A 14,955-nucleotide genomic window follows, 5' to 3' on the forward strand; every position below is an offset into this window, starting at 1 on the left:
CCATGAATCACTGCACCTACTGCATTTCCCATTTTCTCAGCAAGAGATGAAGAAATGAGGGCTGGCTCAAGACTTTTGCACAGTACTGTGCAAAACACTTCCAGTCTCCAAATGTTCTGTATCTACAGGATGTGTAATTAGGAACAGTAACTCACCACAGCCACTTTATAAAGTGATAATATGTCAGTATTATGTTTATAGCTTGTTAACTTACCTCAGAGTGGCCAAAAATATGGTCTTCCTGTTTTATTTAAATGTTGTCTACCTTGCCAGATTTAAATCTCCTTAAATTGAGTCTTTACATGCTTGTAAAAGGTTGCTGATGGCATAATAGTGGGACCATGAAGCTGTACCTGAGCAAGTTTAGTCAGCGTCAGTATATGAGCATGGACAGAAACATGAGAGCTGAGTTTGTGGTTTATTTTGCATCAGTGAAGCCTGATCACTGTATAATTGTTCTATGGTGTGTACGGTGGTGCTAAAGCGTTTCATAATAAGCTCCACGGCTGACGTCTCATTCACTACAAGAAGAAAAGCCAGAAGATTTTAACTGTGTGGATTTTTGCTACGTATGTATCTCACCATCAGCATTTAGGCAGTCTGTGCTGGGGGGAAGTCATATATCACAAAGACCACCTTAGCCATAACTAGCTGTGTTTGTAGACCTCTCCCTTTATAAAGTATGCATCTATGTTGTGTTATTACCTCACAATTAAGGATTTAGGGTGAAGCCTGAGCTTAATCTGATGGTTTGGTACACGGTATCCTACGTCAAGCTGATGAGAAGCACATGTCGAGCTCACGGCCAGTTTTACATTTTCAGCAACACAGCTGGACAAACCTTTGTGCCATGGCACACCGTTTGGAAATCACCGCTGCAAACATCTGAGTGTGCATCTGTGTGTGGTCGACAGCGCTGATCTGCTGCATCTGAGGTTTCTCTGTCTGCTTCAGCTCAATTAGAATTTCCCCCGTTAAACAAAAGAGCCATAGTGAACCGAAAACGCCGCCGGTCTCTTATGAGCAGGCGTAATTACAGTCTGTCATAAAATACTTATTCATGAGCTTTGCAGTTCTGTGGTTTTAATATTGAAGTTGTTGCCATTTATTCTTAAGCCTTCTACTTTTTGTTTTGTTTTTTTAAAGAAAATGAATGCAATTACTGCAATTAAGAAGCTGCATTTAGCAAAGAGAGAGTAAATTTTAAAAATCAGGCCAACCAGCTGTGAGTGCTTTGACTTTTCTATAATGGAGACCAAGAAACATCACAAGCAGCAATGTGTTTGTGGCCTGTGCCAGTTTTCACCCTTTCTTAAAAGGCATTTGCAGCCTTAACTGTCACAGTGAGACACGTGAAGAAAGCCGTTCAGTTAAGGCTGGAAAACATTACGAAACAAAAGGCAAAGGTGAAACTAAACAATAACCTAAACTGGGTGAACTAAGATTAAAACATGAACTGCCATGGATACATAGAAAAACCTGGAAATATGACATGAACACAGCAGACGACCAGACGAGGAACAAATGAAAACACAGAATGAATGCACACAGGAGGTGACCAAGGGAAGTGGAAACATATGGGGACACAGCTGATTCGAATGAGCGTAATGATGTCACAGGGAAAAGTAAAATTGAACACATTGAAGATAGAAACCAAGAAAACAACAGGAAGTATGGAGAGACGTAGACATGACAACACAGGCTTGACAATATGGAACCCACAGACATAAAACACATGACAGACTAGACAAGAAACAAGACACAAAACCGAAGAGACAGATGCTAAACTAAAACTCAGCTACGCCCTAAATAAGAAAAACTTATAGGAACTTATATGCCTGTGAAGGTTCTCAGTCATCCAGGTCATTGTAGTCAAAGGAGCTTGCAAAGAAAAGCGTCTGGACTTCTTTAAGTTGCTTGAAGACGTTTCACCTCTCATCCGAGAAGCTTCTTCAGTCCAATGTAGAGGTCTGGGCAGGAATTCGCATGATAAGGTGGGGCCAGGTTTCACAATGAGCTCACCCGAAACCCTGGCTGATTGGGACCCACACCCAGTTTCACACCTTGGCTCATGTGATTAGAGGATCATCAGGGGGTCCTTTATCCCTCTGTGGGGGGATACTCCCACTGGGTTTAAATCTGGGACTCTCCACCATTTGACCTTAGAACTGAAGAAGCTTCTCGGATGAGAGGTGAAACGTCTTCAAGTAACTTAAAGAAGTCCAGACGCTTTTCTTTGCAAGCTCCTTTGAATAGGAATTTATAATTAAACCTCACATAAGAAACTCAAAAATACAGAATAAGCTCAAAGTGCTGGGTCACAGACAAAGTCCCCGACACTAAACAGAGGCAGACTTGCTGCTCTGGCTCATCAAGTCTGCACCTTTGTCTTCTTTATCCTTCTCACGAACGCTGCTTCTTTCTAATGTGCTGTCGTGGTGGTTTTGTAAAATCCTGTTATGACCATAAAAAAGCATCCACGGGAGTCATAACCACAAGTTTTTTTTTTATATCTTCAGTTTTTCATAGGTGAAGCTGATAGAAGGAACATTCATCAGAGCCTGATCCAGAGACTTTTATGTCCGTTACTATTGATCTGATGAAGTCACAGACACTTTGTAAGTGAAAACATACAGAGCACCAACCATTTGATCATAAATCAGACCAGAACTCTGTCAGTATGAAGTCATGTGTAAAGAAAGGCTTTAGAGGACTGTATGCAGTGTAAAGTAATAAACACAGTCCATTTTTCATTTATCTAAAAATCTATCCTTCAATTATAGACCAATGTGACCTCCTCTTGCAACCTAAGCCATGTGTTTTTCTTCTGTCCAAGTTTGCATTAATCTTGGAGGGATTTCCTTTACGTACTTTCAGAGGTTTTTGGAATTCAGATCCAAGAAGATCCTCTAATTGGCATATTTGGAGTTCCAATGATCCCTCTTAATATATCTCCCAAGCAAACTGATGTCTTGGTTTTCTGTTCCCTTCTTCTTAGACTGTATTTTACTTCTTTAGAAATCTCTTACGCCTCCATCTGCACCACTATGGGTTAATACTGTCTGGACATTTTTGAGAGTGGAGAAGATCTCACTCACAGTGGACACCCTTTGTGGGATATCTGAAATCTTCCCTTCTCAGTATTTAGAGCAATGCATTTTACCCACCCTGTGACTAAATGGAAAAGATTTGTGATTTCCTCTTATTTAATGTAGACATAGGATTTAAGCACCCCCTTTCCCTGTTTTATTTTTATTTAATTTTTTTCTAATTTACTTAGTTTTTCCTTAACTTTCTGTTCTTGTGTAGGTATGATGTTTTTCATATTTTACTTTGTTTTTGTTTAAAAAGAAAAGTTTAAATGTTTGAAAAGATCTAATGTCATATAAGATGATACAATGTATATAAGTTTGTATAATCTCTCTTTAAAAAAAAGATGTGATCACATTACTGATGATGAATTAATCGAGTGCATTTGAATAGCAGCTAATGAACGACTGCTACTTACCTTTTTAATTCTTGTGGAGTACTTTTCCTCAAGCCTGTTCTTTCTGCAGAGTTACTCACATGTATACGATTTGTCTTGAAGTGTGAATGTTTTAAAGCCAAACCAGATTCTGAAAACAAAAGAATAAAATTGCAGTCAATCTAAAACACCCCTAAATTGCAGATTTGTGCTTCCACAAAGCATTTAGTCAGATAGTCAGAGGATAGCGAGACGGCAACATTATTTACTGAGTTTAAAAAGTCTGTTATGGTAACATCTGGTTTCAAAAAGCGCTGTGGCATACGTGGCTCGAAATGTCTTTTATATTGCACAGTGAAAAACAAAATTAAATTCCGAAATAGTTTAGAAAGGTAAATGCGCTCCAGATGGAGCTTGCTGTTGTTTATGCTTTGCAGACCGTTGTTGAACACAGCTGACAAACTGTAGGGGTCAAAGGTCAGCGTTGAAGACAGGGTCAGGGCGGGCTCTGAGAACATCAGCTTTAAGGAAAGATCCGGATGCTTGCAACTCATCTGAGTACTTCTTAAAAAATACCACACATTCCCATAAATGACAGTGATAAATTTGCATAGACGCTCATGCACATGGGACACGTTTATAATAATAATAATGTACACTTTTATTGATCCCCGTGGGGAAATTCTTCTCTGCATTTGACCCATTCACTCAGTGAAGCAGTGGGCAGCCACCAGCGCAGCGCCCAGGGAGCAGCGTGTAGGGATGGTACCTTGCTCACGGGTACCTCAGGGTAGCCGTTCAGGGGATTCGAACCCCTGACCTTCCGATCATGGGGCAACCGCTCTACCTACTGAGCTATCCCAGTTTAATTACTGTGAGCCGTACCCTCGGGTCTCATCCTCCTCTGTGCTGTGTCTCCAGCACATGTTATCCTGTCAGATGGATAACTGACTCTGGATCAGGCTTCTCGTGGGTCTGTGCATCTGGGAGGGATTACACAGTGAGCATCAGTTTTTATTTATTTGTGCGTAGCATCGTCTGATCATTCAGTTCCATTAATAGATATCTGTGGTTTCGGGGCCCATTGTCCCCAGTCACATTCAATTACAAAGACTAACGATCACCAGGAGAGGCAGGGCCACAACTGCCTGGTGCTTCTTCTCTCTTAGTTTACGTCACAGGTTTGATGTTTGGCGCTTTGAAATCCTGCGTGCTGACAGCTCTGTTGCTTCAGGGTAACGTTCAGTCATTAGATGTAAATTGGGGATGGTATGCAGAATAACAAGATATAGATTAAGAGATTAGAAAGGAAACAGAAAGACAGAAAGAAGAACTCTGGGCCAACAATGAGCAGTCTTCTGCTCAGTATCTTCACTTAATGCATCGTCTTTGGATGTAGAGTGTGTGAAATGGTCTGCAGAAAAACACTGGATTGTGCCAGGTTAATGTTTGCCCTCTGCAAACGTCGCAGATGCATGATGGAAATAAAATTGAGCACAGTGAGGCGTCAGAAGGAGACTTCTAGGGAATCACTCAAAGATAGCGGGAGCTGCTTAGAATTGAACTTGACCCTAAAAAACCTGACCAGCCAAATTTACCAGAAGAGGTTTTTCCTTTTTATTGATAGAGTCGTGTCTCTTTTAATTCAGACGCCATATTTTATTTAGTTCTTTTCTATTCTTTTCTTCTTCTACCAAGTAGAAGTGTTAGCGCTTGTGCTTGAAGTGTGGTTATTGCTCTGCAGCAGTGAGGGAAAGAGTCGCGTGACTGTCAACACCAGAAGTAATGAAATGTTATTTGGAATAAATGGACATTATTATCCTGTCAGACTAACTAACCACTTCCTCTCCACAATACTTTCCCCCCATTTAAAACAGACACACATGAAGTTAGTAAAATGTAGGAATTAATCTTTCTCAAGATTACAATTTCCTGTTTGGTAAAGTCTTTCGGGCTGATATCACGCCTGGTGTCGCAGTAATGCTCGCCAATTTAAACAACAAAGAAGGAAAACAATTTGGCGCTTCTGTTTTTTTCTTCTTTTTTGGATGTTAGTCTTCTTTTTTATTTGTTTTGTCCTGTTTGCATGTGTGCACTAGTGATGCCTATTAGAAGTGATCGGTGCACGTTGGGGTTGTTGCAGAAAACATTGCTGGAACATTATATGCACCGTGTTCAATGTAAATGATTTGTTACCTCGAGAATCTGCAAACCTGTTTGCTGTTATGTGTATAGTTTATAGTATGATTTCTGGACACTTTCCTCACCGACACACTGTAATTGCCTCGTGCTGTGCATTTCCCCGTGGGGCTGATTAGGTGAATTAAACTCCAAACCTGACAATGAAGATGACAGCCACTCTTATTCTGGCAGACTTTGCTTTGAGTCAGCAGAATGGCAGATATTTGTGTTTATTTACAGCCTCTGCTGCTGTTAAGTGCTATAACAGCTACATGTTGTGTAACCTGTTGGATTTTTGTTGGATCAGAAAGCCACAGAGAGTCTCCTACATGACCATTATTTAAGAAAATAACATATACAGTACTGTGCGAAAGTCTGTAGCCAACCCTCATTTCTCTTTATCCTGCTAGAAAAATGGGAAATAGTTGGGATTCACGTGGAAATAAAGTATACAAGGCAAAAATAATTTAGCCTAACAGGTTTTAAAGTCAGGTGGTGTGACCACCTTTATTCTTCAACACAGTCTGAACTCTCTTAGTCAGCTAAGTAGTCTTCATGCTTGTTGAAGGACATCCAAAACTCTTCTTTGTATGTTGTACTCTTCTCTGTCAAGATGATCCCACACTGCCTCAGTATTGTTGACCTCCAGGCTCTGGGAAGGTCATGACTGATAGGGTTCCACTGCATGTTTTTCTATTCATGTGTGCTTTCACTGCACTGGAAGTGTGTTTGGGATCATTGTTATGCTGAAAAACAAAGCTGTTACCAGTCAGATGCTTTCCAGATGGCATCACAACTTGACTGTACTTTTCTGCATTTATAATTCAGCCGGTTTTGACAAAATCCCCGACATCAGCCAATGCTTTTGGGGATGCTCACTGACAGCAACTGAACCAAACATTTCTAATTTGGATTCATTACTCCATAAGATCTCTTGCCACTGATTTTCAGTCCACTTCTTGTATAATTTGGCAAACCTCACTTTCTTTTCCCCCCATTTTCCTTCCTTAAGAATGGCTTCTTGACAGCTACCCTTCCATTCAGGCCAATCCTGATGCTGCTTGAGGAAACAGTAGATGGATCCAGACGCATCTCTCAGGCTGTGCGTCAGGTCTTTGCTGGATTACTTGCTGATAAAGATATGACAGTTTTTTTTAGATAATAGCTTTTTGGGAATCACTGTGTTGGTACTATTTTATGCCTGCAATTAAGTCGTTTAGCAAACAAAAACATTTCTGTGAAAATAATTGAAAAAGCAGCCAATGTCCAAAGAAAAACCTGGAAAACTGATGCTCACGACAACTTTAAAAATAAAGAGAAATCTGGCTCCTTGGAAAGAAAATATAAATAAATGAAGGACGGCTCAAGACTTCTGTACAGTACTTTGCATGTACTGCACACTGTGGCTCGCTAATTCATTTTGAAACAATAGGCTCAGTGCTAATGAGTTGTTAATATAAATCTTGAAATCTCAAAAGTTCTGTTCACCGAGTAAACATAACCTTCGATGGCATTCCTGAACAGAAGATACACTTTATGTTGTGTCTTTTATTGTTAGGAAACTGCATTTCTAAGGGCTTGGTTGTTAAGCTTTTATTAGCAGTACGATCGTGAGCTAACATCCACTTCTTTGACCTCAGGAGTGGAAAAGAAATGAAAACCAATGTGGACTATAAAAGTGCATAAAGCTGCATAAAGTCTCCTCACTGTGGCAAACAGAGAACTTTAAACCTTTGAACCAAACAATTATATGACATCATGGTCATAACTCATTAGCAATTAGCTCTAAATGATACAGTTCTGACAATTTTCAGTCATAACGCAGCTTTCCTCAGAATTTCCCATGCGCTGGCTTTGAAATTCCTTGTTGCTGCTGGTGTACAGCGAGATAAGCTCACTGCACAGTAAATGCTTCTGTGATTCCTTGCAAATTACTTCAAGCCTGAATGTCAGAGGAGGTAAAAGTGAGTTTGCCTTTGGACAGTTGCCCATCCCATTAAGACTTCTGTAAGTGTTCGAGCTTGCATGTGGTTTGCAGATGGATGCTTTTTAGAGCAGGCAATACAGGTCAGTGCTCCAGAATGCTCATATGAAGGCTGGAGTGTCTCGTTTTAGTTATTTATCTCTAGTTCCCTTTTGTCAACAGTGAGCAGAACTACCACATTAACGCCACCAAAAAACACCTTTTTGTTTAGTTTTTGGCGGCCATTTTTTCTCTTTTGTTGCCTGTTTGTCAGACTTTTTTTCACTTTGAGCTCATTCGGTTGGCTGCATCCAGAGGTGTGGACTCGAGTCACATGACTTGGACTCGAGTCAGACTCGAGTCATTAATTTTATGACTTTAGACTTGACTTGAAAAAATGTTCTAAGACTTGTGACTTGACTTGGACTTTTACACCAATGACTTGGGACTTGAATTGGACTTGAACCGGTTTACTTGAAAAGACTTGATATTTTACCCCAAATATAAAATTTAACATGCATATTATATGGAGATTGAAAATGTGACGTCATTCACGGGTAGAACCGCAAAGGATTCTGGGAACTCGTGGCAAGCGGTACTAGCGCACGCAGGCTTTCAATTAAAATCAGTCACACAGCGATAAAAAGAAACACAAAAATGTCAAGAAGCTGTTGTATTATTAACTGCAATAGCCGGTCGCATGACAGCCACGGGAAGCCGACGGGTAAAGAGATCGGTTGTTATCGGATTACGTCGTTGAAGAGAAATTGTTCGAGCCATGTTTCCGAAGTAACAAAGAGGCGACTGGATTGCAGCCATTCAAAGATCAAATATAACGTCCTAGAACACTCCAGCTCACAGGTTAGTCTGCTCCAAGCATTTCCACAAAGGTCAGTCTGCTGTTGTAGTTAATGCGTCATTTTTCTTAACATAATTGGTGATATAGGTTACAAGCAAGTCTGGCGCTGAACAGAAATTGTCGCGCTATGCTCCTTTATTTATTGTGCATAAATAGTGAATTGTCCTGACACAATATTGCGTTTCGCTTCTGTTATTATGGTACATTGACAAAAACATATACTTTTATTTACAGGATAAAACAGGTTTTTTGTATCACTAATTGCCCAGTACGATTATAGCATACAATATTATTGTCACTGCTACATTTCTGTGATGCTACCAGAAATTATTTCCACTACTAATTAATTACCGTTGAGCTCAAAGGTTATATTAATAAACGGTTAACGAATGTGTATTTATGAAGACGATTTGTGAGACTGGTAAACTTATGATACGTACGATGGTCTTTACTTTCTACACGGTGCATTTCAAGGTCCTGTACCCATCCGTCGGTAAACTGTACCTGGGCTTGTTGCAGTGACCTGAAGTTACTAAACTTCATGAGTGTATGCACTCACTCCAAGAACCGTATGATTATAAATATGCATATAAATATGCTAAGATGAGATAGCTGACTTCATCTAACTAGCAAATGTTGTCCAGGCTACGTTGGTGATACAGTTTTTTTTAATGTGTATGATATTTTTGTCATGCGATTTTAAAGCTGGTCCTACAACCGCATCCAAGAATAACATGCAGCGTATCTCAGAACTGTCGGTGAAAATTATTCTTGGAGCTAAGTTTAATTGAGCTGCATTTTAAAGAGGTGCAATTTCACAATTTGTGTATATTTTCTAAGTTCACTATTTTGTATGTGTTGAGAAAAACACAGATTTTAAAATTACATGGTCTAATATTTACATTTAGCATAACTGCAACATTATTTTTTCGTTTGTTTTTTTTAAAGACTCGAAAGGACTTGAAATTCAAAGTTTCAGACTTGTGACTTGACTCGGACTTTTACACCAGTGACTTGAGACTCGACTCTGACTTGCCTGACATTACTTGAGACTTGACTTGAGACTTGAGGATAAAGACTTGAGACTTACTTGAGACTTGCAAAACAATGACTTGGTCCCACCTCTGGCTGCATCCATAGCCTTTATGGGTTCATCACTGAGAAGCTATTTCCTCTGTGGAAACCAAAGGTTATGTTTCCCTTGCACATGAAGGTATAGAATTGGGATTACTGTGATTCCTTTTGTTGTCCAATTTTATTTAAAATTCATAAAATACTAAATAAGTAGGAAGTTTCACATATGAAACTATTTCTATGACCCCCCCCAAGAAAAATGTCCTTTTGAAATAATGGCACTAATAATATGTCTTTTCTTAACGCCTCTTAAGGATGCCCCGGGTCAAAGCACTTGACCCCTAACAAGTGTGCCTTTGCATCAAAGAAGGTATTTGGCTATTTGGTATTGGAAAAGCACACAGTTTCTCTTTCAGGCTTCCAAATGTAGACAAACACACATTTAAAGAGAAAAGTAATGACAAACAGGAGTGGCAGCATCATCCTGACATGTAAAATTCAGAGCTAATTAAACTAGAAGAGCTTGAAGAGTTGAATCTTTTATGTCTCATGTTGCTTAGATGTCACGAGTATTATGGTTTTCCACTCTACAGCCACGGCAAAGAGGGCAGCGGTGCTAAAGGGCACCATATTCAATGCTAAAGAATACTTACAACAGCTACGGGAACTTCTCCCATAAGGAAAGAGATGTCAACTTTTCCTTCTATGAAAAGTTTGGCTGGAGATCCATGTTCCCTTCAGAGCAGCCAGAAACATTTCCATGTTAGTTTTTAAAAAGCGTCTCTGATCACTGCAAATGTTCCTTCGCTCCACCTTCAGGAGTTACAGTGATGCCAAAATCTGAGTCGTTTGGAAAAATTACTTCTTGCTTCTTTGTGAATATTGTTATTGAAATTGAAAGTGCCTGTGGGCTGTGTTTCGAGAAGGAGTGCAAGGTGATGGCAGCTGTAAATGCAGAGTAGATAATGGATCATCATCTCAGGCAAAATATGAATATTTAAATTTGAACTCATTTGAGTCAGGAGCAGAACTGAGCAGGGAGTGTGACTCTGCTAACCATTCAGCAGAGTTGAGGACTGTTGCAAAACTGTATCTGTTTTCAAACGTCTTTTGTAATTGTCCTCTCTTCAACAAGGGGACCAGTGTGTGCGTGTGTGTGAGTGTGTCTGTGTTTACATATCTTTGTGGGGCCCAAACATTGGACATTTACTCTACTTGTGGGGACCAAATGCCCTTATGGGGACACAATTCCGATCCCCACAAGTTTGAAGGTATTTTGAGACTAAAAATGTGGTTTTAGTGACAGGGTTGCAATTTGGTTATAGTGTGTGCGTGTGTGTGTGTCTTTTTTGCAGCCCCTCAGTCTCTTTCCACAGCACAGTTGCGATGGCTGAAGTTACACAATTTGACTTGAGAAGATCAAGAAGATGCTTAGCAGCTTATTAATGGACACAACAAAGTAATCTGGTCATGTTGTCACCATGTGGTAAAGCTCCAGCTTTTATGAGACAGGCCTCTTTATGTCATTTAACAGACAAATCTTGTGTGAACAATGACTTAAAAAAAACTAGTAAAAACTGCTTCCAGAAGAATTCAGAGGGTAAATAGCAGCCAGGTACATTTTATGCAACAATCATCAGCAATTGTGACCGACTCTGTAAAAGCATGTTTTGGAGTTAACACGGTGCCACAGTCTTTCCAAAAGTGGATGTCCCAGCAAATTCTACCTAATGTCAGATCATGCAATGCAAAAAACCAAGGAGCTACATCTCAGACTCTACAGGCCTCAGTTAGCATTTTAAATGTTGATGTTCATGAAAGTACAATTAGAAAAATACTGAGCAAGTATGGCACATCTGGAAGATTTGCCAGGAGAAAGCAACACTGAACAAAGAAAAGCTTATGTTTGCAAAAACAAACCACAAGACTCCTGGAACGGTGTCCTTTGGACAGATGAGACCAAAGTGGAGATGTTTGGCCATAATCCACAGCAACACATTTGATGAAAATCAGACACAGCATATCAGCACAAACACCTCATGCAAATGTCAAGCATGACGATGGAGAGTGATGATTGGGGCTTGTTCTGTTGCCACAGCACTAAGCAGCTTGCAGTTATTGTTCAGTTCAGTTCAGTTCATTTTTATTTCAAACATTTCAAACATGTGCCTTCACAATCATTACAAAATATCATTCCATTATTTGTTTGAAAAGGAGTAGGCTGAAGTATTTACTTATTTGTCCCTACCCCCTCAAGTTTTACCTCTCATTCATTTAATTTTTTTTTGTCTTAAATTAAACAAACAACATATGAAACATATAAACATATGACGTAAAACAAAACATAACATACATAAATCAAAAACAAGAAATTAGCAAGCCCCACCACAGTATAGTTTCTTTCATATGAAAAATACAGAATGTGTATATTTGCAGATACACAAGTTATGGAAAAACAACAAAACAAAACAAAACAAAAAAACAACCAAAAAAGAACCGCAACACCATTACCAGCAACATTACCATCCTGGGTTAACCCCGTTTTCTTCATTCTTATACTTATTTAAAATTAGGTTTTTATATTTTACTTTAAACTGTTTTATGTTTTGACTGTCTTTTATTTCTTCTGTTAGACTGTTCCATAATTTAACTCCTGCAATTGAGATTGACATAGTTCTTAAAGTTGTTCTAGCACTTTGTATTTTTAAATTCCATTTCCCTCTTAAGTTATACCCACCTTCTCTTTCTATGAACAATTTACAGATTTCTTTGGGAAGCAATTTATTTCTGACTTTATACATTATTTGCGCTGTTTTAAGCTTCACCAAGTCTTGGAATTTAATAGCTTGCATTTTGACAAAGAGTGCATTTGTATGGTCCCTGTACCCTACATTATTTATTAATCTAATGGCCCTTTTCTGTATTATAGTTATTGTTTGTGTGTTACTTTTGTATGTGTTTCCCCAGACCTCTACACAGTAGCTCATATATGGCAGTAGTAAAGCACAGTATAAAATGTGCAGTGCTTTCTGATCCAACATATGCTTTGCTTTTCCCAGGACGGCAATGCCCCGTGCCAATTTCCCCCGAACATAAGTAATGTGTGGCTTCCAACAGAGCTTGTGGTCAATGATCACCCCAAGAAATTTTATTTCATTTACTCTTTCTAAATATACATTGTCAACACATATTTCTACTTCAATGTTTTTCTTTTGGTTTCCAAACAACATAAATTTGGTTTTATCGAGATTCAATGATAATTTATTTATATCAAACCACTTCTTTAATATCGTTAATTCCTGTGTGATCATTTCCAAAACCTGTGGCAATTCCCCACCTGCACACAGTATATTTGTGTCATCTGCAAATATTACAAACTTTAAAATCTCCGATACTCTGCAGATATCACTTAAGTACATAATAAACATTTTTGGACCCAGTACTGAACCTTGAGGTACTCCACAAGCTATATCCATCAAATTAGATTTATATTCATTTATTTGTACATATTGTTGCCTATTCCCTACATAGCTTTTTAACCATTCCAAAACCACTCCCCTAAACCCGTACTTTTCCAGTTTTTTTAATAGAATTTCATGATTAACAGTATCAAACGCCTTCTTTAGATCTAAGAAAACTCCGAGCGCATACCTCTTATTATCCATACATTCCGTTATCTTTTCCATTAAATCTATCAGTGCCAAAGCTGTTGATCTGTTGTTTCTGAACCCATACTGACTATCTGTCATTAATTCATATTTTTCCACAAAACTGTCAAATCTTTTTATGAAGAGTTTTTCCAGTATCTTAGAGAACTGGGAGAGTATTGACACTGGTCTATAGTTTGTAAAATTATGTCTTTCACCGGTTTTGTAAATGGGAATAACTTTAGCAACTTTCATTTTTTGTGGAAAAACTCCTTTTTGAAACGACAAGTTGAATATATATTTTAATGGTTTTACGATACCATCAATAACTGTCTTTACCGTTACCATATCAATATCATTCCAGTCTGTACTGGTTTTGTTCTTAAGTCCTCTAACCATGTCATAAATCTCTTTCTCTTCCACTGCTCTTAAAAACATTGAGCTATTGAGTTGATCATAAACTCCTCTGTATATGACAGTTTACAGGAAGGGTATGCTTTCATATGAAAGTCAAATGTGAGACAATCTGTATGACAGTTTTGCCGACTTTCTGCGATTTTGTCCATTGAAAGAAAAAAAAACTCTTATCTGATCTCAAGTTGATCACACTTCCCTTCAGATTTGTCTCCTTGTGCATATCTGGCTCTTATTCTTCATTTGTGTAGCTCCCAGGAAGAACCATTTCTGGACAACCTGTCCTTGAAAACTGTTGAAAACTGGTTAGGTCATTTTAAACTAAAATTTTTCTTTCTGCAGATATTTGAAGTTCATTGTGAAAACCTTTTATTGTATCCTGTACAACGAAAGGAGCAGTGGTTAGGTGATAGTAATTTAACTATTTTGATCACTTTTTCAAACTTTCCAGTGTGCAAACATTCCCTTGTTCAGCTTCTGAAATGTGAAAATGTTTGAATGTTGGCCTGTTGGTTTCACAAAATGATCTTTTTGGTCCGCGACAAGCTGTATGATTAATATAAAACATAATCGTGGATGAATTGAAAATAAAAACAGTTTTGCTTGTTGTGGCTAAATGTAGAATAGTGTTGCACAGTTCCACTCAGCAAGCAAAAGGTTGCTGGTTCAACTCCAGCTGGAGACATAACACTTTGGGAATGTAAAACTCTGTGAAGCAAGACATGTGGAGATGTTCAGGAGAAGGCTCAAGCTTGCCATGAACTAGAAACTGCTGGAACACCAGTGTCATTGTCCACAGTGATTTTAACGTCTCCAGGAAGAAGCCCCTGTTCCACTTTCAAGTTTGAAAGCTTGCTTTATGGTCAGAGAAGCTGTTTGGACACAATGACAAGATGTATGTTTGGAGGACTTCAAACTAATCAATTTAAATAAATTAATCAATTTAAAGAAATTAATAATTCTGCCCAGAAGAGAGGTCAAATATCCATCCAGAATTGCACCAGAATCTTCTCGCTGGCTATTTAAAGCATTGGGTCGAAGAGAAACTTGTTGAGGGGACATTTAACCAAATCTAACCAAATTTAGTGTATGTTTATACGTGACCCTGTGTAGATTAAAGCAAATCCAAAATAAATTCATACTTTTTCTTTTGTAAAGACATTAAAGATTCATGCTGTACAATCATTTCCTCCTAGAAGAAGAACAGTTCAAAGAAATGTCTTGATCCATGCTCAATCGTCCAGGTTAGTAAATCCCAAAAGGTTGATTGTGTTCATCTGGACGTTTTCCGTGGAAGAACCAGGTGACTTCTTCAGTGTCAGCTGACTGCAGCTTTCACCAACCTTATAAA

General features: G+C 38.7%; 1 protein-coding gene across 2 annotated transcripts in view; it reads left to right on the forward strand.

Annotated features, from left to right (window-relative positions):
* The window catches only part of hmcn1 (hemicentin 1), an 89,938-nt gene that overhangs the window by 9,297 nt on the left and 65,686 nt on the right, over positions 1–14,955 (forward strand). The gene's annotated exons all lie outside the window — the stretch shown is intronic.

Source organism: Rhamphochromis longiceps, linkage group LG17, assembly GCF_057381845.1.
Source record: "Rhamphochromis longiceps isolate RC_006_pf linkage group LG17, R_longiceps_female_GT1.1, whole genome shotgun sequence".
Classification (NCBI taxonomy): Eukaryota; Metazoa; Chordata; class Actinopteri; order Cichliformes; family Cichlidae; genus Rhamphochromis; species Rhamphochromis longiceps.